General features: G+C 45.1%; 1 long non-coding RNA gene across 3 annotated transcripts; it reads right to left on the bottom strand.

Moving 5' to 3' along the window:
- Positions 1-1797: 1797 nt before the first annotated feature.
- Positions 1798-23175, bottom strand: LOC143819380 (uncharacterized). Of its 3 annotated transcripts, none has more exons than XR_013224940.1 (5): positions 22988-23175; positions 17326-17601; positions 14850-14998; positions 8237-8342; positions 1798-3821 (listed from the first exon to the last, which is right to left on the bottom strand). It is a non-coding gene; the product is annotated as an uncharacterized LOC143819380 (long non-coding RNA). The 3 variants fall into 3 exon arrangements; XR_013224942.1 differs by having other exon boundaries at positions 8237-8339; XR_013224941.1 differs by lacking the exon at positions 22988-23175 and adding an exon at positions 19054-19175.
- Between the last annotated feature and the right edge of the window lie 2361 nt (positions 23176-25536).

Genomic DNA, 25536 nt, shown 5'->3' with positions numbered 1-25536 from the left:
ACCAGGGTCACATAGGATATGACATCACCATGCCACCAACTTCCAGATGATGTTCTAGAATTTTGGCAGAAACTATGGTTGAAGCCAATTTTACCATAGAGTCTGGTCTAGAAAAAAGAGTTTGCATAGTAGTTGGCATCAAGATGTAGTTGGCATCATGGACTACATTTCCCACAGTGTGCCCTGAGCACCTTTGGTCTAAACTCAAGCATATGTAAACTCCATAGAAGAAGAGGAAGAAGAAGACATCAAGAATGACACTATTTCCCCTGAGTAAAAGTCAGGGGAGGAAGGCAAATATGGGGGGGGGGGGGAGTTGGGGAGTTTTAAAATAAAATATTGCATTTTTTCTTCTTTATCCTCAGTGGTCTAATCTGAGCCTCTTTAGAAGGCTCTAAGCTAAGAACAACCATCTCCTAATCATGACTGCTGGTTTCCAGACTTTCCTGCTAAGAGTGTTTTCACTGCCTTAGCTAACAAAACCTTGCCTCTAGCCCCATCTAGCATGAAACCACAGTGGCTCTGATCTTAGATTTGTTGCCGGGCTAAGAGTCAATAACCAGCAATTGAACCATTCAGACTATGGCCTCCGGTGCTGCTCGTGCACTCAAGCCAAAATGAATTCTATTTTCTCCTCTGTGCATGTTGCCCTTTCGTTCAGGGGAACGTGTCAATACAGACTGGTATCCCCATCCCTATGTGAGCCTGTAGCCAGTATTATACTATTAATATATATAAGGACTTGTCGCTGATGAAAGACTCTCACTGAAAATGGATATTACCTGGATTCCGTTTTGAGAGAAGTCCTACAGAATAAAGAAACAAGTAAAACTACAAAAATAGGACACTTTCCTTTCTTTTATGAATAATCTATTATATTGCCAGTGGAAAGGTCTGTTTCTCTCTGTTTGGCTTAATTATTAGACTGTCCTTCTTATACTCTTGTATGCCCTTTCATTGCTTGCAAAATCTGACAATATGGAAGGCAATGTAAAGGGAAAGGAAGCCATCAATACTCTAATGGATATTGTATCTATGCCTATGAAACTTTGAGGCCATTATGGGAACTTTTATGCCAAAGTTTGAATATAATTATTATATGAGGGCCTTCAGAGCTATATAGACCAGACTTTCTGAACTTTTTTTTACCATTGAGAAATCCCTGAAATATTCTTCAGGCATTCAGAAACTCTAGAAGTGGTGTGATAAATGCAGGATATGGTTGGGAAGCATTGCTGTGTACCTTTCCACCTCCCAGGCCCATCATTGGACATTGGACACACACACACACCCAGCCTGGTGTAGTAGTTAGGAGTGGGGACTTCTAATCTGGTAAGCCAGGTTTGATTCCGTGCTCCCTTATATGCCACCAGCTGGGTGACCTTGGGCTCGCCACAGCACTGATAAAGCTGTTCTGACCGAGCAGTAATATCAGGGCTCTCTCAGCCTCACCTTCCTCACAGGTTGTCTGTGGTGGAGAGAAGAAAGGGAAGATGATCATAAGCCACTTCGAGGCTCCTTCTGGTAAAGAGAAGTTGCATATAAGAACCAACTCTTCTTATAAATATTTAACTGGTACTCATTCGGGAAACCCTTCCAGGGCCATCAAGGAACCCCAGAGTTTCATGAAACCCTGGTTGAGAAAGCCTGACATAGACTCTTCTCTGGAGATACACATAATGGTTATCAACATTTTGCTTCCTTATCATACAATAAACAATGTCAAGACTTTCCAACTCATTATTGAGATTTTTATTCATTTTAAAGTAAAAAACCCCCTTTGATATTGCCATGATATTGTCATGCTGTTTACATTATTCTTGTGTTGGTCTTTAAAGTGCCATTGCTCTTCATTATGTCATATGAATTATAATTACATCATGTATTTCATTCTAGTTTCATGCAAAATGTGCACCTGTCCTTTTCTTTTGCTCAGCAGTCTCCTTGTCCTTTCCAAATTGCCATTAGGCTAAGCACTTTGTGGCGGTCTCTCTACCAGGGGGACGACAGCCCATAAAATCAATAGCCTTGTCATGCCGGATTTCTTCCCAAAGCGAGAAGAGCTGCCAGCTCCTCTTATCGAAATCTCAAGGGGAATTAAATTAGGTTGTTCATGGTCCAGAAGTCCCAAAATGCAAGTTAAAGCAAGCTAAACAAGACTCCCTAAGTGCAGTCGTACATAAATGACTTACAAAACAGGGCATTGCCAAGGGTCTGCTCCTCTCTAGACATTCAAATGGAACTGAATCAGCAGTTGGGGGTGGGACAAAGACATGACCAATGTAATAGTGGCATCACACAGCCAAATGACTTTCCCCAGTAACAGTCTTCAATGGTCATTTTCAGAGGTCTCTATTTAGAGTCATGTCTCATAGCCGCAAGGGAGTGGCGGGGAATAAATCTAATAATAATAATAATAATAATAGTAGTAGTAGTAGTAGTAGTAGTAGTAGTAGTAGTAGTAGTAGTAGTAGTAGTAGTCACTTCACAAGTTCTGCTGCGGATGATGGAAGCCAAACAACAGGACAACCCATGCACAAGGTTAGACTTTCTACAGAATGGAGTCCCCAAGTATGCACCCCCCAAGACTTCTTAAATTAACCACTCTGTGAGACAGGATGCTGGATTAGAGCTGGGATTTTTTAAATATTCAGTTTATGGTGGATTTTTTAATACCTTGCTATTCATATTTGAAGGACTCCAAAAGTAGTTTACAATCACCATTTCCTTCCTCTCCCCACAACAGACATCCTTAAGATAGGTGGGGCTGAGAGGGCTTCAGAAGAACTGTTCAGCAAACAGAGTCTTAAGAGAATTGTGACCAGCCTAAGGTCACCCAGCTGACTTCATGTGGAAGAGCAGGAACCAAACCTGGCTCACTAGATTAGAAGCTGCCACTCTTAAGCACTACACCAGCTGGCTCTTGGATTAGATGCCCTACTGTTCTGATCCAGCAAGTCTCTTCTTATGTAAAAAAGGGAAGGGGGAGAGAATATATAAAACCTGCTTAACAAGGGCTGTAACTGCTGTAAAAGTAATGTTCCACCAGCTAAATATGTTATCCAGCCTAAAAGATGTATTCACAATATGTTCCTTGCTGGTGATACATCGGGTATGCTTGCCATAAATGCCTATAGTTTTATTTATTTAATTAATTTCTATGCCACCTCTCCTAGACCAGCTAGCCTGCAGTGGCTTACAACAATGTATCCATAAACCCATAAAACCAACAAACATTAAAAGCTTCCTCCCACTCTCCCCAACCACCCTCCCATCCCTTCCCCTACCAGCTGCAAAACTGGTGTTGTATGTGTCTGGGGGGACATGATAAAGGCAAGGAATCTGAAGGCACCGGAAGAGGGACAGATCTTCTATGTCCTGGCCTCAATCAAATACCTGACAGAAGAGGTCTGTTTTTGCAGGCCTTGCAGAACTGAAGAAGTTCCAGAAGGGCCCTCAGCTTTTCCGGGAGCTCATTCCACCAGGCAGGGGCCAGGGCTGAAAAAGCTCTGGTGCTGGTCGAGGCCAAGTGAACCTCACAAGAGCCAGGGATCTCCAACCTGTGTGTAGCTGCAGAATGCAAATCCCTATGGGGGGGGGGGGCTCAGGGGGTTAAAAGGTCCCTCCCAGACTGTATATGGCCTTGAAGGTCAATACCAAAACCTTGAACTTGATCCGGTATTCAACTGCATGCAATAACACAAACTGCAAAACTTGGCCATTGCAAAGTGTTGTTTCTCAGATGTCTGGAGGTTCCATATCCTATAAGTCATCTCTAACTTTCCAAGGGAAGTTGTAGAAGTTATATCCGATGTCACTGTCTTGAAGAAAAACACAGACATACGAATTATGATTTAGAATCGGAACACACCAGTCAGTTAGTCCTAAAAACTTCACCTCATGCAAGGATAATCAAATACTGCAAATGTTATGTGCCAACAATTTCACACCATACCATCCCAGAAATCTTGAGGTGGACTCCTGCAGTGGCCAGCTAACAACTCAACGTGCCAAATGGACAAATGAACAAATGTCATGTGAAAATAGGAAATTCCCCAAGGCAATTATGTCGTTTCAGCCAGGCCCGTTCAAGACAGAAAAAAGACAGGAAAAGCGAATGGGCTTCTTAAATAAAAGAAACCTTAACTAAACTTCTGTGAATCAGAAAATAGAATTGTCCCAGCTGGTATAATAATTTTCAACCTGGCCTGGATAGCTCAGGCCAGTCTGGTCTCCTTAGACCTCATAAACTAAGCATAGTCAACCATGGGAGACCACCAAGGTATATCAGGGTTATAATGCAGAGGTAGGCAATTGCAAACCACCACTGAACGTCTCTTACCTTGAAAACCCTATGGTAGGTCTTCACAGGTTGGCTGTGTCCAGCTAGCTCTGCCTATTGGCTTCTCAGCAATATATGACTTTTCAACATCACTACCACACTTCTTTAGCCCTGACCTGGATAGCCCAGGCTAGCCCGACATTGTGAGATCTCGGAAGCTAAGCAGGGTTTGACCCTGTCTAATTTTTGGATGGGAGACCATCAAGAAATACCAGGGTTATGAGATAGAGGCAGACAAAGGCAAAGCACTTCTAAGCATCTATTGACTTGTAAACCCTACAGGGTCTCTATAAGTCAGCTGTGGCTTGATGACACTTATTGCCCTGAAATGATCCCAGACCCCACCCCTCACTTTTGGGCTGATTGACAGGAAGTTGCTGGATTTTCATTCACTGCTTCTCAGCTCCAACAAGAATTGCATGCTTCCCAATGGGCTTCCCTTAAGAAGAGTGATGGAGTGAGGAGTGAAACAATATTTTCTTAATTATTGCCAGTGTCAGGCCGACCACAAGGCCAGAGGAAACTGGAATTGTTTATGTTAACAGAGAATTGGGAAAGAGACTAAAGTTGCCTTTTGTGACCTTTCTGGGGAGTTGGCATGGATACAATAGGGTGGTCCAGTGGGATGTGCAAGGGGGTGGAGACCCCAGGTTATCGGCTTGACCTGAAAGGACATCATCTTTCCCCACCTTCAATGGAAGTCTCCTGTAAACTTTTGTTCTGCATACAGATTTGGGAATCATCTCTGTGTCTATATTTCTTCTGCAGTAAAAATATAAAAAGGTTTATCTCTCCTTGTGATTCTTTGGGATGGGCAAAAGGTACCCTAATTTGGCTGTTTGACCATCAAGAGGTCAGGGAGAATTTTGCATAGGGTTGCCATCTACAGCTGGCAACTTGCCAGGAAGAATTGGGGAGCAGAAACATGTGCACTGGTATTGAACCAGCACACAATGCTATTTCCAGCATAAAACCAGAGGTGACAACTTCAGGTTGGCTGACATGCTAGGATTCACCAAAACTTTGACATCCCATGTTGGCGTGCCCATTTTCCTTCTGCTGGCTTACAAATTGCTGACCGGGAAATTCCAGGAGGCCTCCCTCCAGACTTGCCTTCCCGGGAAATGTGCTGAAACTGCAGTCCCATAGGACCAAACACACAAGAAAAGATGCAACCCAAAGAAACAATGCTATGCCTCATTGCAAGCAACGACTGTGATAGCGCCATTTCTCTGTCTCTGCTGTGGTTGACACATACAAAAGTGAAAATAGCAAAGTCTACCTTCCAACTATGACACTGTGTGTCCCTTGCTAAGTGGTGAGCTGTTGCACACAACAGAAAGACAACACTGCCAATCCGGCTCTTCTCGGTATACAAGCTCACCCCACAGGGGATGAAAGCACGGCATTACACTGTTTTTTTAAAGCCAGTTCCTGGGTTCTGGCTCTAGTTCACTTTCAAGCATGACCAAAAACAATTGTCAGCACAGTGTTATGCAGAGAAGGAAAGGAATATGTTCTCATTGGCTCCCAGCAAATTCTATGGAACAAAGAGCTAATCAACAAGCCGTCCATGATCCAAAGTATCTCATAAAAAGCCTGGAAAATTCAGCACAGAGCTTGTCATTTTTCCTATGCCAACCCTTTAGAATATCTATATCCACAGAAAAAAGCACAATTCATAGATTCATATGGTCCAAGTAGAGATGCTAGCTTCCAGGTGGGACCTGAGGATCTTCTGTAATTATAGTTTTTCTGCAGATTACAGAGATAAGTTCTCGTGGAGAAAATGGATGCATTGGAGGGTGGACCCTATGTCACTGCTCCCACTGAAGTTCCTGTTATCCCCAGGCTTCACCCTGACACCTCCAGGAGCTTCTCAACCAGACCCCCCATCCCCTTCTGGTAGCCAGGGGGAACCTGACAGCCCTACATCCAAGTGTACTCTAGAGCAGTCATTCTCAGCTAGTGTTACTAGTAACCCCAGGATTACTTCATTTGGGGGGAGGGTTAGAGAGAGAGAGAGAGACTTTCTCCTCATCCATCTGGGAAGTAGTGCCCTTGTTGAATTCACACACCATGGAAAAAGAATGGGAGGGAAGAGCTGAATCTTCTGCACTCCCCCATTGGCTCCTCCCATTTTTCTGCTCTCAGAATTTCTTCTCAGAGCCCCACTGGCAACAAAATGGCTGGAGGAAGGCTGTTGCAAGCAAATGGACCCAGATATTCAAGCAGGAGAAGAATGTGATGCCACACGGTGCACACTGTAAACATATAATTTCTGTGGGTGTGGCATGGAGGCATGGTCAGTTGGTATCACTTCCGGAGTTACTTGAAGCCTGAAGAATATTTCAGGGGTCTCTCCACGGTCAAACATTTGCAACAAGCTGCTCTACAACATCTTTATTTTTCTGGGCACACCTCAACATGCCTTCTGAGCAATTCCTGATCTTCCAGAACAGGGGTAGTCAATCTGTGGTCCTCCAGATGTTCTTGGATTACAATTCCCATGAGTCTCTGCCAGCAAATGCTGGCAGAGGCTCATGGGAATTGTAGTCCAAGAACATCTGGAGGACCACAGGTTGACTACCCCTGTTCTAGAACATTCTAGCAACTGCACTGTAATGACTCAGTGAGATGGTAGTCATAAGTGGCGATTACCCAACTTTTTGCTTATGTTATTGTGGTTGAGCAAACTAGGGACTAGGCGAGACGTCACATTAAAACAACTAATTAACACCGAAGCAGCTAAAAGTCCTTTTTTGTTTAGCTACAAGTATGCAAGCTGCACACCTACAGCCCTAAAATATTAAAGAGTCCCTGTGGGCAGTTTATGAACCATAGCTTTTCAAGTGTCTCCACCTACACAGGTCTTCATTTGCCAAGAATGTGCATAATTAAAACTACATCTGGCTACTCCTGCTTGATTGCTTCTGTTCATTGCTTTTGACTCCTACCCTAAATCAAAATGTGACATCTTGACAGCAATAAATAAGTTTCAAACTTTTGCTTAGAACTTCTTGCTTTAAAGCGCACATTAACATATTTTATTAGATGCTAAATCTCTGATAAGGTCTGGCAAGAATCTCTTTGCAGTATCTAGAACTATGGAATTATTTCAGACCATTCATCTGGCTACAAGCGCCTAAGGCACCACGCGAATGGCATCATCTTTGAATCAGGCCCTCAACTACTTGCTCAGTGTCTGTGAGGCATTGCTTTATAATTATTATGTATTCGATTTGTATGAGCGCCACTCTCGGAAACCGGCTCATGGTGGTTCACAATATTTTAATACAAATCAATGCATGAAAACCATTAAAATTCCCCATTAAAAACCATTAAAATTCTAAACGTTCTTTAGAGAAGTATGTTTATGGGAATTAGAGGAGTTGTGCATACTTTCGTACATATTGGCTTCAAGCTGATACCAGAGTTCATTTATAGGACTCTGGGTAGACCTCGTGTCCCCAGCTTGTACACTGAACTGTCCCATCAGGGCAAAAATTCTGAACTGACAAAAGGTAGTGCCATGTCAGGTGGAAAGAATCTCTGCCAAAAGAAACATCCTCCAAAAATGCATCTTCACAGAAGAAGCATCTTCACAAGATGCATCTAATAAAATATTAGAAGGGGTGGGAGGGAGATAAAGCACCAATGGATGGCACTTCATCTTTCCTCATTGGTTCAGAATTTCCAAACATGGGCTTCCACAAGTGCATTATCTCTGCATCTGGTTAACTCAGAGCATCAGCTAAGAGGCAGTGTGGTGCTGTGGTGAAGAGCAGCAACCTGGAGAACCGGATTTGATTCCCCTCTTCTCCTCCACATGCAGCCAGCTGGGTGACCTTAGGCAAGTCTCACTTCTCTCAGAGCTCTCTCAGCCTCACCTACCTCACAGGCTGTCTGTTTTGGGGAGAGGAAGGGCCGACGATTGTAAAAAGCCGGGTAAGAAAAAACAGTTCTTCTACTTCTGCTACTGCTGTTGCTGTTGTTGCTGCTGCAGAGAAAGGGAAAAAGAAAAACCACCAACAGGAAGAAGAAGAAAAACCTGTAGAAAAGACCCAGGTCTATTCCGCACAGCGTTAATGATGCTGAAGTTTTACCATTGTGTAACACTATTTATTTTCCATTATTCATAACATCGTACACAATCTGCAACACTCCTGCAAAAATCGCTTTATTGTAGTGCTTTCAGGGAATCCACACTGCTAGACTCTTAAGAACAACCTGCAACACATCCGAAAAAAAACATGTGCGTTCTCAATATAGTGGTAGCAAGCGTGTCCCTCCCTATGCTCTCGCACGCGAGCTTCTGGCGTCGCGATTGCCATCTCCCCCCCCTTAAACCGGGAAAAGCAATTAATAAGCGATGCTTCTTTGGCTGAAATCCCTCCACAAGCAATTGCCTGTAAAGTTTCCAAGCACAATACAGTCCCCTGTTTGACACTGCCTATAATTTTGCCCAGAAATTGCATGGGGGGGGGGGTTAAAACTTTAAGAGCATGTAAACGATTAAGCCCCAACTCCTACGCCAGTGGACAGGGTCTTTCTGATACATTGAATGAACAAATATGTGTTGCTACTGGTGTTTTCGGGTTTTTAAAAAAACAGTTTTTACAGGGAAGCACGAACACAACAGTTAATTGGCTGCTCTGTTTGATTGACGACCAGGGGCCGGAGGAAGCACAGAAAAATATAGCCTCCTTTGTTGCAGTTTCGGCGACACCGGAAACTTGTGCGTTACAAGAACAGTGCTAGTGGGAGAACCATTTTTTCGATAGAAACGGCTGTATGCGTTACCAAGAACTGCTGCTTTTGATTGCAGCGATTTTCAATAGTGCACTGAATTAGCAACATTGCCCATTGTGCGGAATGGCCCCCAGAATATATTGTCCAATATATCATCCAGAGGAGCTGATTAACAGGAGGGAAATTATACAGAACAAGAAAATAGAAGCCACTTCAAATAATGTAAACTAGTCACAGGATTTAGAATGGTTGGAATCCCACCTATGGACTGTCTTGAGGCTTGAAGCAAAACTGAGTTTTCTCTTTTTGCATCAGCATTTATTACTTTCCTTCATGGTTCAGACTCAAAAGCAGCTTTTTGAACATCACTTAACCTTCCTCCATTTTCCCCAAATTACTTCCTTGAAAGGTAGGCCAGGCTGAAAGTTTGTGACAGGCACCTTGCTTCCATGGCAGAAATTAGGATTCCAACCTGAGTTGCCCAGGGTCCTAGGCCCATTCTGCACACATTGGATAATGCACTTTCAATGTGCTTTGACTGCTGGATTTTCCTATGCGGAATAGGAAAATCTACTTCTAAAGTGCACTGAAAGTGCATTATTTATTGTGTGCAGAACAGGCCCTGGTCTGCCTGTCCATTCACCATACTTATGGTTGTCAGCTCTGGGCTGGAAAATACCTGGATATTTTTTTGGGGGGGCGGGGAGCGTGAGAAGAGCAATGTTTCTGAAGGAGAGAGATTTCAGCAAGGTATAATGCCAGAGATGCCACTAGGCATTTGCATTTCAGATCACTTTGAATGAAAAGTTCCCAAATCAGGCTCAGGAATGGATCATTTGGAAATTATCTGACCCCCCTGGCCCAATCTTCTTGGAACTTGGGGAGTCTTTTGAGAAGGGCTCTTAAAGCTACCCTGAAATTTTGGAGCCAAACAGAAATTGGGAAAGTCCCATAGACTTTAATGGTGCAGTTGACTTTGAGGGCACCAATTTGCTTTGGAGCCAAATCAATTCAGCCAGCTCCAAAACCAAATCAGCTTATTTGGACAGATCAGATTCAGCCCCAAGTCTGTGTGTAACACTGTGTGTGAACAAGACCTTGGGGTACTTGTGGATTGTAAACTAAACATGAGCAGGCAGTGTGATGCAGCGGTAAAAAAGGCAAATGCCATTTTGGGCTGTATCAACAGGGGCATCACAACCAAATCACAAGATGTCATAGTCCCATTGTATACGGTAGCGATCCCCAACCTGTGGGCTGCGGACCACATGTGGTCCGTTGACTAATTGGAGGTGGACAGCGAAGGACGCCTCCCCCCGCCCCCCCGGCCCTTTACTTCATACCCCCCGGCCCTATACAACACACTTTGGGTGTCATTGTCTCCCATCACTCCCAGATGAGACTATCTTGTTGCAGAGAAACAAGCTCAGGGTTCCCATTGATTTGCCATTGTCATGAGTTAAAATTTCCATGAAAATAAAATGTTCCTTATGTTCATTGTTGTGGTGTGTCTGTATCTTATTTTGAAGGGATGTTTAAACATTACCATAGTGATCAGAGAGTGTTAGGGCAGTGGTTGAGAGTAGAGGAGTAAACTACACCCCCACACACACACCGGGCCTCAGTAAAAGACGTTGAGTGGTCCCCGGTGATAAAATGGTTGGGGACCACTAGTATACGGTACTGGTCAAACCACACCTGGAGTACCAGTTCTGGAGGCCTCACTTCAAGAAGGACATAGATAAAATTGAAAGGGTACAGAAAAGAGTGACGAGGATCATCTGGGGCCAAGGGACCAAGCCCTATGAAGATAGGTTGAGGGACTTGGGAATGTTCAGCTTGGAGAAAAGGAGGTTGAGAGGGGACATGATAGCCCTCTTTAAGTATTTGAAAGGTTGTCACTTGAAGGAGGGCAGGATGCTGTTTCTGTTGGCTGCAGAGGAGAGGACATGCAGTAATGGGTTTAAACTTCAAGTACAACGATACAGGCTAGATATCAGGGAAAATATCTTTAACTTCTTAGCTCATTGTTTGGTAATGGAAAATGTAGTTTTTCTCATGCCTAGTAAGATTCCAGAGGTGACTGAAGCGTGTTGGAAGGTTTTTGCTGTGGGCAATGAGGTATCGTGAATTGAATGCATTATATTTTAATGTCTGACTCAATTTGTGTTGTAGCTGTAACCGATTCCCTTGACTATATTGCTTTTCCATGCCAATAAAGCCTTTGCTATGCCATGCTACGATATGTATGAAGATGTCACAGCGCTGGGCAATGCTTGGCAATTTCATTTGGCACATGCCCCCCCCTCCCACCCACCCCCAAAACACAGTTTAGAAATGTCTGCTTCCTCACTCATTTTCTCCAGCAGCCTTTTTCCTTTGAGACTTCTCACAGGTCACAAGGATATCACTCAGATCAAGAGAAAAATAAGGAGAAAAAAATCAATTTCTGAAAACCTCTTTCCAGCATCCATGTTATGCTTTGAAAAGTCCGAGGCTGTGCCTTGTGCCTTGTTATTTTGAAGATGTACACAAACATTTGCGCATGAGAACATTGCACACCACTCTCTATCTACAGTACAACATATTTTAATTAGGCAAATGTTAGTCTTCTGTGTTCAGGTGAGACAGTCTGTGGGGATAACAATTTACCTTTCAGAATGGCAAATTATGGATGTTGCACAATGTCAAGGGTGGTGTGGATACAGTCAAAGAAGGAAAAGGAAGAGAGGACAGAATCCACTGCTTATTTCTCCTTCGGAGCAGCACAATGCAGCCATGATTAACCAAAATCAAAGAACCATAGAGTTGGAAGGGACCATGATATGTATATATCCAAATGCTGCTTAAAGGGTGCCAGTGAGGAGGGGCTCACCATTTCCTTAAGCAGTCAATTCCACTGCTGAACTACTTTGACTGTGAAAATTGTTTTCCTGATATCTAGCTGGTATGTTCTACATGTAGTTTAAAGCCATTACTGTGGGTCCTATCCTCTGCTGCCAACAGGAACTGCTCCCTGCCGTCCTCTAGGTGACAATCTTTCAAATACTTCAAGAGAGCCATCACGTCCCCTTTCAACCTCCTCTTCTCCAGACTGAAGATTCCCAAGTCCCTCAGCTGTTTCTCATAGGGCTTGGTCTCATCACTCTCTTCTGCATCCTCTTCGTTTTGTCAATATCCTTTCTGAAGTAAGGCCTCCAGAACTGCACACTATATCCCAAGCATGGTCTGACCCATGTGCTGTACAGCGGGACTATGGCATTTTGTGATTCTGATATGATACCTCTGTTGATACAGCTCAAGATTGCATTTGCTTTCCTTACTGCTGTATCATACTGCCTGCTCATATTTAGCTTATTGTCCTCAAGTACCCCAAGATCTCATTCACACACATTGCTACCCAGAAGTGTATCTCCCATTCAGTATGCATTCTTCTCATTTTGTGACACAAATGTAGAACTCTGTACTTTTCTCTATTGAATTGCATCTTGTTCTCATTGGCCCACATTTCCAGTGTGTTCAGCACTAGTTGAACTCTAGCTCCATCACCTGAGATGTTGCTACTCCTTCTAATTGGATGTCATTTGCAAATTTAAGGAGGAATCTCTTCACTCCCTCATCCAGATCACTGACTGAAATGTTGAAAAGTACTGGATCCAGTACCAAGCCCTTTGGCACACCTGCTCACCTCCTTCCAACCTGGTAAAATAATATTGACAACTACTCTTTGGGTGTGGTTTTCTAGCCAATTCCCTATCCAACCAACTATCCAAAATCCCATCAGAAAATCATGGGAAAGCTTGTTAAAACCCAGGTAAACATCAACTGAGGTTCAAGATCTAGTAAGCCTGTGATGCATGTGATCCCCTCCAGCTTTTGAGGCCTGCAGGAAAGCCTTTTACAGATGTGCAAATTCTAGCTGGATAAAGACATAGGTATCTACAGTATTTGTTACAGTCCTGATTGATTCAAGTGGCAGTCTTGAGATTGTTCATAGTAGAATAGTAAGGTTTTGGCTCTTGATTCAGCATAGTTGCTGTGGAATAAACTGCAATCAAGCATGTCAAGGACATTTCTAGCCTCATCGAGCCTCTTAAAAGGAATATTCCAGGACAATCCATGTGTTGATATTCTTTCCTCCTGAAGCTATACATTTCCAAAAAGGAAGACATACTGGCTACCATTGGAAGAAAGGTTTAAAGCCCCTGCATGAAGATTACTTCAACTTACGACAAAATGGCTGATGGATGCAAATATTTAGCCACGGTAATTCAAAGGTATGATTTCTCCCCCTATCTAGTTCAGATTTATTAATGCTAAAAAATGTTACGTTTTCCTTTGCAGCACAATATATGCTGAGCAACACATTTTACCAAATTAATGAGGTCATGTAAGCTATTGGTATTTTCATTTTTGCAGTCTAGCAGGAACACTTAATTCACCATTATGCTTAGGTTGTCTAATGTCTAAGCAGATCACAAGCTTGTATTTTGCCTGCATATATAAGTTTACTCAAAATGTTTATTAGATACCTTTCCACTTAAAATTCTCTTAAGTCTACAGGGTTTCCCACTGCACTCTGTGAATCAATGAACAGGTTGGAACGTAAAACATGGCAGGGAGGGGGCTTAAACTGTCCTCCAGATATTGCAAGGAGCCGAGACAATTTTTTCCCAGTATCACAGAACATACTACTTTACTATCTGAAATAGAGTTCAACAAAAATTGAGTCCAATAGCACCCTTAAGACCAACAAAGATGTATTCAAGGCATGACCTTTTGGGTGCAAGCACTCTTCCTCAGAGGTGTCAAATGATCTCCAGTCACAGAACATCAGTTCAGCTGAAGAAAATGGCCACTTTGAAAGGTGAACTCTATGATGTTGTTCCCCCATTGAAGCCCCTCCCTTCCCTAACCTCCTCAAGCTCAACCCCCCCCCCCAAAAAAAAAAAAATTCCAGGTATATCCCAACCCAGAGCTGGCAGCCATAGCCATCAGGAATTATCATGAAGAGCCTCTTGTGGCGCAGAGTGGTAAGGCAGCTCTCTGAAAGCTTTGCCCATGAGGTTGGGAGTTCAATCCCAGCAGCTGGCTCAAGGTTGACTCAGCCTTCCATCCTTCCGAGGTCGGTAAAATGAGTACCCAGCTTGCTGGGGGGTAAACGGTCATGACTGGGGAAGGCACTGGCAAACCACCCCGTATTGAGTCTGCCATGAAAACGCTAGAGGGCATCACCCCAAGGGTCACACATGACTCGGTGCTTGCACAGGGGATACCTTTACCTTTACCTTTAACAATACCAGTGAAAGGGGACTTCATTTTCCAAGAATGGAAAGTCCGGTAACTGCTTCTTGAAGAAGATCTTGCCCTTCCTCTGAGTGCCTAATTGAAACAACTCCCCTGGGAAAATGGCAATTGGGGAGGGGGGTGCAGGGGTGAGGAATGGCATGGGCTAAGGGGCTGGGTTTGGGGTTTTAGTAGTTTTATTTATTGTGAATGGCTGTAAGCCACCACGAGCTGGCAGGCCCAGGAGTGGCCGTCTAGAAATATAAATAAACAATAAATAAACAAACAAACCCTACTCGTAAAGTGCACTGAAAGTATATTACCCAACGTGTGCAGAATGATTGTGTTTATGTCACATTGGCATTTGAGGAGTGCATTTTAATTTTTTGTAAAAATCCTCCTCAAGACTTTCTGTCTCTCGAAAAATATTTCCCTTCTAGGACCCAAGAACGGACCACCTGCAACTCACCATTTTCTCATCCTCTGTAGAGTTTTGCCACTTGCCAGTGCCTGCCACTCTAATTTATGTCGGCCTTCGATTCCCATTTCCTTCTCTGCGAGATAACCTAAAAGATCGGCTGTGGCCTGCTGCGATAATTCTTGTAGATCCTGAGAAATCTGAGAGACACGACAACAGGAATAACCTTCACATTGTTCCATCCTCGGAGCTAGCTAAACACACACACACACACACACATATCCCCCCCCCCCCAAAAAAAAGAACGGCACCCTCCCCACCACAGTCCCTGAAGCGAGAGTTATGGAAAGGCACACACCACTTCAGGAAGCCCTTTCAGGACCACCTCATAGCACAAAGCCAGAGATTTGTCCTGGGGGAAGGGATGTGTGCGGTCAGTGATAGAGCTGGAGCACTGGAATGACAGTGTGATGTGGACAAGAATGACCAGGGTTTTGTAAAGGTCAGAATGATACCCGTTAAAATGGAGTGCTTCCAGGGCAGCTCTCCAAAAGATTCTAGGTAACAACATAGGATGTCCACCCCACCCCCCATTTTCACCATATGCTCAGCCACAGCATTACAAAAGAAACCAGCTATACAGTAGATTCAGATGGGTGGATTTTGATATCTGATGATGTGTGCATGCGCCAGAAAGCGTACACCTTGAATAAAACTTTGTTGGTCTTTAAGGTGTTGATGGACAAACTTTGTTCTAGATATGCTGTAGTGAGAGTCTTAGATTATGAACGGAGAGCTCTCAGTCCAAATTCCCACTGCATCATCATCTTATCATCATGACCTTCGCTTTTGTATCCCACCCTTCCAAGGTAGCTCAGAGTGGGTAACAACATACCAATCTCCTAGTAAAATTAAGAATTAACATTAGAACACCACTTCTAGTAGCCCCCCCCCCCCTAACTTGTGGAGGTTTCTCCCCCTGAGATTCACGAAGGGCAGATCTTCCTCTGTATCAGCAGTGAGGCCAGTATTTCACGATGGTCAACCATAGGTGGAACAGCTCTGTCGTGCAGGACCTATGGAACTGGTTACAGTCTGGCAGGGCCCTGATCTCTTTCGGCAGAGTGTTTCACCAGGCAGGGCCAACGCTGGTTGAGGCCAATCTCACTTCCTTGGATCTTGAAATTCTTTGGTGACATTATACTAATCACCATTTTGTAAGCTAACCTACCTGATAGGGTTGTCGGTTCTGAGTTGGGAACCAGGGGAGATGTGGCGAGGGGACCCAGGGGAGGGTGGGGAATGAGGATGGGAGGGACTTCAGTGGGGTATAAGACCATTGAGAGACTCTTCCAAAACAACCACTTTCTCCAGGGTTGGGGTGGCCAAACAGCAGCTCTCCAGATGTCCATGGACTAGAATTCCCAAGAGTCCCTATATTCTATGGGCAACTGGAGAGCCAGTTTGGCCAGCCCTGCTCCATGGGAACTGGTTTATATCTCCTGGAGTTCAGTTGGAATACCAGGAGATTTCCAGCTACCACCCAGAGGCTGGTTGCCCTAGCTTCTTGTGAGGCGATAATGAAGGACTGAGACCACATGTATACTAGCCTGAACTCTTTGGTGTAAGTGGATAAAAACTAGACACAGAAAACCTCCCTTTCTCTTCGGTTTGTATCAGAAGTGTCTTCTGTCAGGAACATGGGGTCAAAGTGAAGTAGAGACACTTGCAGAAGGAACACCAGAAATCCCTTGTTGCTCCAACCAGCAAACGAGGGAGGAATGCTTTCATAGTGGCCAAGCCACAAAACCAAATGAGCCACTCCAGCCTACTGGCATGAGAGATGTCTTTGGGTCTGAAGGATCTCTCTCCTTTGGCCAGAACCTGGTTCTAATGCAACTGTCAACTGGGCAGACTCTGCAGCTGGCAGAGCACATACCTGGCCACCTTGATATGAGTTTATGGCAGCGGCAGCTCCAGCTGAGGATCAGATGGAGGTTCTAGTGCTTCCCCTTCAGACTGCCACCCCTTCACACTGCCACCCTACAGGGGAGCTGGTACCCACAGGCAGCACCTGCTTCTGCCCACCACCCACTATTCATTTGGGGAAGAGAAGCCATTCTCGCCTAACTCCATCCAAGTCCATGGCAGCTCCAGGCAGGTGCCGTCACCATGTGAAAATTAAAGCCTGCCCCCACCAACTCTGGGTTCTGCTTTGCCATGGCCTCCCAGCAGCCTGTGGGGGACCAGGACTCATTGGGGGGGGTCAAAGGAATGAGGAAATAGGGCAAGCATCAGCAGGAGTCACCCACCCACGCACGCATTCTCTCAGCTGTGCAGTTCCTTTGCCACCCACTCATTGGCCTGCCCCACAGCTTCCCCCAAGGACATGGAGGGAGGGCCACCATCCCACTGGCCTGCCAACCAGAATCTTCCTGAACCCCTCCTGGCTATGCCACCAAGCTGAACACTCTAATGCACCAGGCTATTCAGCAGGAGAAGCAGTTTAATGAAGGGGCAGATTAACCTAGCACAGTTCCTTTGACTGTTCCCCCATTCATTGGCCAATAGTCAATTTATCAAGTATTCAAAGAGGAACTCCTCGCACTCCTCCTATGGGAGCGGCATTGGCTTTCGTCTTTCAGGCATTCCCTACGGTCAAGCCTTGTACTTCTGTTGGATGCCGTTTCCTCTGTTTCTCTCTTCTTTGTCGCGGTTCCTCCGGAGCTGCAGAGAGGATGTTGAGCCAATTCCAAAAAAGAAACTTGGCACGCTTGGTAGTATCGAGGCCGAACAATGCCTCCTGGCAATGGAGGCAAAACAGAAGGACACAGTCTTTTTGAATGCAGCCTTGTTTGGAAAGCAAGTAGGGATGGCACAGCAAAACAGGAAAAGCAGAAGACAGGAAAACGGCAGACAACAAAAAGACAATTAAGTGGTCAAATGACAGCTTATTTTAGCATGCTGCGCTTATTCTATTAGTCACCAGAAAGCTGGCTGACAAGTGGACAACAGTAGTCCAGTTCCCGTCTCTTCGGGCCTGGTGTTTTCCTCCTGACACGAATTCAGCGAGTTTAAACCGAAGAGTTAATCCCCTAAAGCTTTTGCTGACTCGTCAATGGGCTGCCAGCTCTGACTGCAAGTTTTAATTGCAAGTTAAGCTCATAGTTCATCTATTTTGGAAGCTATTTTGGTTCCACTGCGGTACACAATAATGAAAAAGAAAAAAAAGAAAACATCAAAGATAGCATTTGATTACTAAATGGATATTGTCACGTATTTCATTTCCGATCTCCAGAAAGGCTCCTTCCTGTTGGTAATTTATCGACTATGGGCTTAATTGATTAGCAAGCATATTAATAGCAAAATATAATTCCTTAATCTGTTTTCAGCTATAAATGGTGCTGTTCCACCAGGCATATGGTTGAGTCCAGAGCAAACAACAAAAGCAGTGGGTCTCCCTCTCCCTTAGAGCATACCCCCTGGAACACAGAAGAAGAAGAAGAAGAAGAAGAAGAAGAAGAAGAAGAAGAAGAAGAAGAAGAAGAAGAAGAAGAAGAAGAAGAAGAAGAAGAAGAAGAAGAGCTGGTTCTTAGTTGCCTCTTTTCTCTACTGAAAGGAGTCTCAAAATGGTTTGTTCTTTCCACAACAGGCACCCTGTGAGGTGGGTGAGGCTGAGAGAGCCCTGATATCACTGCTCAGTCAGAGCAACATTATCAGGGCTGTGACAAGCCCAAGCTCACCCAGCTGGCTACATGTGGAGGCGTGTGGAATCAAACCCTGCTCACCAGATTAGAAGCTACCACTCTTAAACCACTACACCAAGCTGGCTTGTTCCAACGATACAGGCTAGGCCAATGGAAAGAATAGTGAGGCACTTAGAATGCTGTTTCTGCATGTGGTTTTATTGGAATTGTTTTACCTCAGTTTCTAACATGCCGAGCACCACCCTGAGCCTTTGTAGGAAGGGGCAGTTTAGTAGTAGTAGTAGTAGTAGTAGTAGTAGTAGTAGTAGTAGTAGTAGTAGTAGTAGTAGTAGTAGTAGTAGTAGTAGTAGTTGTAATATTGTTATTTTTATTGTTATACCATTAGACCACACTGGCTCTCCAGACGAGACTGGAGCAAGAATCAGCAAGCATTCTCCAGTAAACATTATGCCTCAGTGTCATGCCTTCCTCTTTGTCTAATTAGGATTCAGAGACAGGACCATGGTTTCTGGTCAGCAGAGCTCTCTCTGGATTTCCATCCTACCTACCTGCATCATCAACTCCTCACTGCCCACATTGGCAAAGGGAGAGCAACCAGGGCCTTCCTGTTCTGGCTGGCAGAGACCGGTGGCTACATCTAATCCGGTGGCTCGATTTTTGTAGGCACGCTTTTACCCGCTCCAGTGGCATGCAGTTTGGATTTCACTGAGCTAGCATAAAGTAACTCTCTGGAACCCAGCCAAGGTGTTTGTTATCCCATTAGTTCTGGCCTGCTGCAAAAGAAATAGCTTTGCCCAGAAATCCTCTAATTTCAGTTTCCTTTTATAGAACAAAGAACACCTTTATATATATAAAAAAGAACAACAAACGCTCATCCACTAAAATATGCAAATCGCTACTTAAAAGTTGAGACTCGATTAGCAAAGGAATAAGCAGTAAAAAGTGGCTTCATTTCAGAATGAAAACAATGAACGGTTGTTGGCAGAAGATGGAGGGGGGAACGCTTGACTCCCAGAATTCTATTTCCGAACTTTGAAAAGAAGAAGGGTCTGGATTTCGACCCTATTTGTGACAACTGCAATTCCAGAAACAAATGGGGGATAAAGTTATTCAGTTAAAATAAATGGACAGTGAATTAGAAGAAGAAGAGGTGCCGCTGCAGCCTTCAGCACATGAAGGAGCCTGGCGGACAAGATCTCGTATGGCTGGCTGGGATCCCGTGAGAACATGAGATCCAGGGGGCAGCACCTGGCAGGAAGCCGGCATGCTCACGGCATTTACCTTCTTCCCTCCCTCTCTGCTTTCTGTGGTTGGCTATATTGGCTAAACTTTACTAATTGTCACAGCTGGCAGTTTGTAGTCAACCTGTGGTTCTCCAGATGTCCATGGACTACAATTCCCATGAGCCCCTGCCAGCAAATGCTGGCAGGGGCTCATGGAAATTGTAGTCCATGGACATCTGGAGGACCACAGGTTGACTACCCCTGCCTTAGTGGGATGCAACCTGTGCCTGCAGGTCAGGCCCATTGGTGGGAGCTTCCCTAAGAAGCTGCACATGTGATTGGAGGCCACTCTCCGGCTGGGGAGCCGCCTGTGTCACATTGCAAGGTGGCTGGGAGTGCTTCAGTAGAGGCTGAAGCCCATGGAGCTTTCCTATGCTCGCCTTCCCAATAACCAGCAGGCCTGATGGTTAGGGGGAGCCTGAACAGCTGGTTGCTCGGCCCCCTGGGCAGGCCTGCTGATAGGTTTTCCCCCTCCTTGTTAGGCTGCTGTCTGCTGGCAACAACAAGGGAGGGGCTGATGGGTTCTGCTCCCTATGGTTGTGTGTGCCTTTGCTCATGTCCATGTTTGAAATAAAGATGTGGCCAGTGTATGCTGAAGTCGTTATGTCTCTGCATTCTTTGTATGCTGGGAGCTGCCCTCCTGCCTCGCAATTGTATTTTATACTCCGCTTTCACTACTTGAAGAAACCTCAAAGTGGCTTACAATTAGAAATGCGATGAGAACGTGTCCCCACCAGAAGCTTCCCAAATGAATCTAAGAGCTGGTATAACCGTAGATAAGAGGGTGAAGCACAAAATGCCCATTTCAAATGCCACCTGAGCCACCAACTCTCTATATCAGGAGTGGCCAAACTGTGGCTCTCCAGAAGTCCACAGACTACAATTACCATGAGCCCCTGCTCTAGATGTCCATAGAATACCTCCCCCCATCCCAAAGCCATGCAACGCCTTGCTATGGATATTGTAAACTTGATGATTAGGAAAGGTTCTATCCTGTATACCTGGCTTCTGATCATCAGTGGGTCCAAGTGGTTGCTGATGTCCAAGTGGTCGGTCCACATGTGGAGTACTGTGTACAGTTCTGGAGGCCTCACATCAAAAAGGATGTGGACAAAATGGAGAGGGAGCAGAGGAGAACGAGGATGATCTGGGGCCAAGGGACCAAGCCCTACAAGAAAAGGCTGTGGGACTTTGCAAGATTATCACTTGGAGGAGGGCAGGGAGCAGTTCCTGTTGGCCGCAGAGGAGAGGACCTTCAGTAATGGGTTTAAACTATCCATAGAATGGCACCAAATATACATTGATCAGGTCTGTTTGGCCCCATCCAACTCTATGTTTCTACAATTCTATGATGACTGCAGATTTCTCTCACTATTAGAATTGATCTGCAGACAATAGAGACCATGTTTGGTCTTGCAGTAGTTTTGGGTTTTGTAAGTAGCACCCCTTCAGTCATGAAAGGGTTCCGGTGAAGTTCTGGTAAACTAGTTAGCTAATCAATATATTGGAAATAGTACATGCTACTAAGCATTTACACAAAGAGTGGAGATTTGGGGTAGGGGAGGGGCTTCCTTTCTTTTATTCTCAATACCAGAGGGAAAGAAAGGTGCCAAGAGAGCTAAGAAGCAGGCTGGAGTGGGTCATGGCTAGAAAGCCAAGTCACTTAGGTCTTGTTTTTCTTTTCAGGTAACCCTTTCCCCTAAGTTTGTGGTAAACATTTCTTAGAAGCTAAACACACACAACTCTGTGCATTATTCATGTCGTGCTATATTTGTTCTGCTAAATTTTTTTCCTAGCAGGTAGTCCTTACAACAACATTGATAGTGTAGTGGTCAGAGGGTTGGAGTAGGATGTGGGACACCCAGGTTCAAATGCTTCTACTCTGCCTTGGAAATGTGCTGATTGATCTTGGAGAAGACACTCTCTTGAACCCGAATTTTAGCTCACAAGGTCGTTGATGTGAACCAAATCAGCTTATATTACCATTGGCACAAAGGTGCGGCCCCCAATTAGGCCAGTTTCTTCCCAAATGGAAAAACCGGGCGCGAAAATTACCCAGGCCCAGTTTTTGATGCCACGGGGGGGGGGGGGGGGGGACGGGACAAGCAGGATGGGAATGTGTGCACCAGGTGGCACACACAATGGCAGCGTGAGGAGCAGGGTCACAACAGTTGCCCAGCCTCTTCACCACAGGTCGCTGGACAGAGAGCTACTTCCCACCCAGCCTGTTATCATGTTGCTGTTTAGGTCTTTCTGTTTTGTCACAGCTGCATTGGGAAGGGTCAGAAGGACCTTTCTGGGAAAGGCCAGAAGGACAGGTGATTGAATGAGGTGGGAGCCCGGAAATCATTTGTATGCCTCCTCCCCATGGAGGGTCTCTGGGGCAAGGGACCTACCCTCCCGGCTGGGAGGATGGGGAACCCAGGGCACCCCAGAGCCCATATTAGCAGCTGGACAGCTGCCAGGGGCATGCTCATTCTCGTGCCAGGCTAACCCTCAGACATTAAGGTTGGTGTCAATAAAAACTGTGGCCTTGTTAATCCCAAAAAATGAAACTGGAGTCACGTACTGATTGGCCTTATGCCACCCAGCCAGTCAATAATATTTTATCAGCTAAATTCAAGCAATTCTAAAATTAAGTAATTCTTAGCCCCCAATATTGTCTTCACGATCGTAGTAATATCTCCTTTCCCATACAGGCTGATGAATTACTTACTGGCCCCACATCTGGGGTCTGGTCACACTGCTCTCTCCACCCTCACATGGAGCTGGGCCTGAAATTAGAATACTATCAGCTGTGTGAATGAAGTGAATGTAGGGACTATGTAGAAGTAGAAGAGTTGGCTTTTATATGCCACTTTTCTCTACAAGGATTCTCAAAGCGGCTTACAATCACCTTCCCTTTCCTCTCCCCACAACAGGCAACCTGTGAGGGAGGTGAGGCTGAGAAAGCCCTGATGTTACTGCTCTGTGAGGACTGTCATTTCCGCAGATACATTTTGCGTTTTCTGTGTTTCGTATTTGATTGCAATTTTACAAAATTGTTGCAAGGCACCCGGAGACCACTCGAGAAGGGTGGTCTAAAAGTCAAATAAATAAATATGTGCATAAAGCCCCGTGAATACTGAGAAATCCCCCCAAAAAAAGCAAAATCTTTTCTAGATTAATGTCCCAGATTTTTGGAATCCTGCCTACCTACCTTCTCCTTCAGAACTGTTCCATTGATTCCGGATGGATATAAGTCAAAGCCAGAGAGGAAAGCTTATGCAAAGTGGTCTTCGGGGAAGTAGCCGCTTTTCACATGGAAGAGAGCTTTCCAAATTCTTTGTCTCCTAGGAACAACTGAAAAGAAAAAGATGGCTAGTTTTGTAAGCAGCAGCCAGCAAATTCCCCCTCTGCCTTGTCCTCTACCTTCTGTGTTGGAAAACTTCTGAATTTGAAATGACAAAAGAGGTCATGTGGTAGGTTTCACAAGTGAGCTAATCAGCAAATCTATTGTCGAGAGTGACAACGAAGTGGCTGTCTGTTTTGAAGTGACAAAAGGCACAATCATTTCCATCATATTATACCAAATCTACCCCTCCATACACCTCGTCTTCATAGTTCGCATGTTCCCCAAACGTATTTAAAATATGAGGGACTAAGCCCGTTGCATTCAGGAATACAATGGCCACTAGATTAAGGGTGGTGGAGTGGAAAAATTCTGCGGACGGCCTCCCCCCTCCCCAGGACTTGAAAAAGCTGCAGGCAGCTATTATGGAACTCACTGGCAGGGACAGCTCTCACGCAGAGGGGATCTGCAGCCCCCAAGTCTCAGAGGGATGTGGAAGGAGGAGGGGAGGTCAAGGGTGGAGGATGGAAGGTGATTGGCTGGCTTTTGGACAGACAGGCAAGATGGCTGAAGGAGGAGGAACTCAGGGGCGGGACAGCAGCCCTGAGTGGGTGTTAAGCGCTGAGTGGCATTTAAGCCGTGAGACACGCTCCTCCTCCAAGGCCTTACCAGAAATATATAGTAGAACAGATTTGTACACCTGCCTTTCTCACAAGCATTTCAGGATCTAATACACATCAAAACAGTGGAAAGGCAATTAAACAGTAGAAAGACATTAAAAGAAAAGATACACTAAAGACACATTAAAAACCATCTAAAAGTACTTTATGTCCTGCTAGTACTTTATGTCCTGCTAGCAGGACGTCTACCAAGGCTCAGTCACAACTTAGGGATTCACGCCGTTTTGCAGTTTTGCTAGAGGAGAAGACCCCTTGATATCTGGAGGGGGGCTGCATCAGAAGAAAAAGGCACCAATGAAAAGCCTGCCATGAACCTTGAGCAATCAGAAGAAGAAGAAGAAGAGTTGGTTCTTATATGCCGCTTTTCCCTACCCGAAGAAGGCTCAAAGCAGCTTACAGTCGCCTTCCCATTCCTCTCCCCACAACAGACACCCTGTGGGGTGGGTGAGGCTGAGAGAGCCCTGATATCACTGCCCGGTCAGAACAGTTTTTTCAGTGCCGTGGCGAGCCCAAGGTCACCCAGCTGGTTGCATGTGGGGGAGCGCAGAATCGAACCTGGTATGCCAGATTAGAAGTCCAAACCCCTAACCACTACACCAAACTGGCTCTATAAAACATCCCTTAGCCAAGGCAACACTGACAACAAACCTGGCTAAAAGAAATAAACTGCTGCTGCAATTGAAGGAGAAGGAGGAGAAGAAGAAGAAGGAGGAGAAGAAGAAGAAGAAGGAGGAGAAGAAGAAGAAGAAGAAGAAGAAGAAGAAGAAGAAGAAAAGATAATTTAGTACCCAAAGGAATCTCCAAATGACTTATGATTGCCTTCCCTTCCTCACCCCACAAGAGACACCCTGTGAGTAGGTGGAGCTGAGAGAGCTCTGAGAGAACTGTTCTGCAAGAACAGCTCTTAGAGACCCAGGAGTGGCCCAAGGTCACCCGGCTGGCTGCATGTGGAGGAGCGGAGATTCAAACCTGGTTCTGTAGATTTGAGTCTGCTGCTTTTAGCCACTGCACCACGTTGACTCTCTGAGAAAACAAAGGGGCTTTAAGTCTGCTGTCTAGGATTACCAACTTCCAAGATGTGGTTGCAGATCTCCCACTATTGCTGCTTATCTCCAGATGGCAGATATCCGCTTACATGTAGAGAATGGCTACTTTGGAAAGTGGAATATATTATACCCAATGCTCCCCTCCCCAAATCCAACTTCTACAGGCTGCTCCCAACCCAGAACTTACAACCTTATGTGCACCCAGGGTCCTGCAAGACTTTGAAGAAGAGTTGGCTTTTAAACTCTGCCTTTCACAACCCAAAGGAGTCTCAAAGTGGCCCAATATTGCCTTCCCTTCCTATCCCCACAACAGATTCCCTGTGAGGGAGGTGGGGCTGAGTGTGTTCTGAAAGGACAGCTCTGTGAGAACAGTTCTAACAGGAATGTGACTAGCCCAAGGCCATCCACCTGGCTGCATGTGAGGACCGGGGAACCAAATACAGTTCACAAGATTAGAGGGTGTCGCTCCTTACCAGTATACCAGGCTGGCTCTCCGGATAAGCAACAGTACCTTATATTTGGTCTAGAAGCAAACCAGCAAACCAAACTCTCCAGTTTTTTCCTCATGGGAAGATATTCCAGATCTCCCTGCAACCCCACCAGCATCATCTAAAATTCTGGCATCCTCAGCCTGATCTCTCTTTGCGATGTTTGTCATGTTTTCCTTTGCACCTTTGCATGTAGGCAAATT

Source organism: Paroedura picta, chromosome 10, assembly GCF_049243985.1.
Source record: "Paroedura picta isolate Pp20150507F chromosome 10, Ppicta_v3.0, whole genome shotgun sequence".
Classification (NCBI taxonomy): domain Eukaryota; kingdom Metazoa; phylum Chordata; class Lepidosauria; order Squamata; family Gekkonidae; genus Paroedura; species Paroedura picta.
The sequence above is the reverse complement of the archived record's forward strand: the minus strand, read 5'-3'. Positions and strand labels throughout refer to the sequence as shown.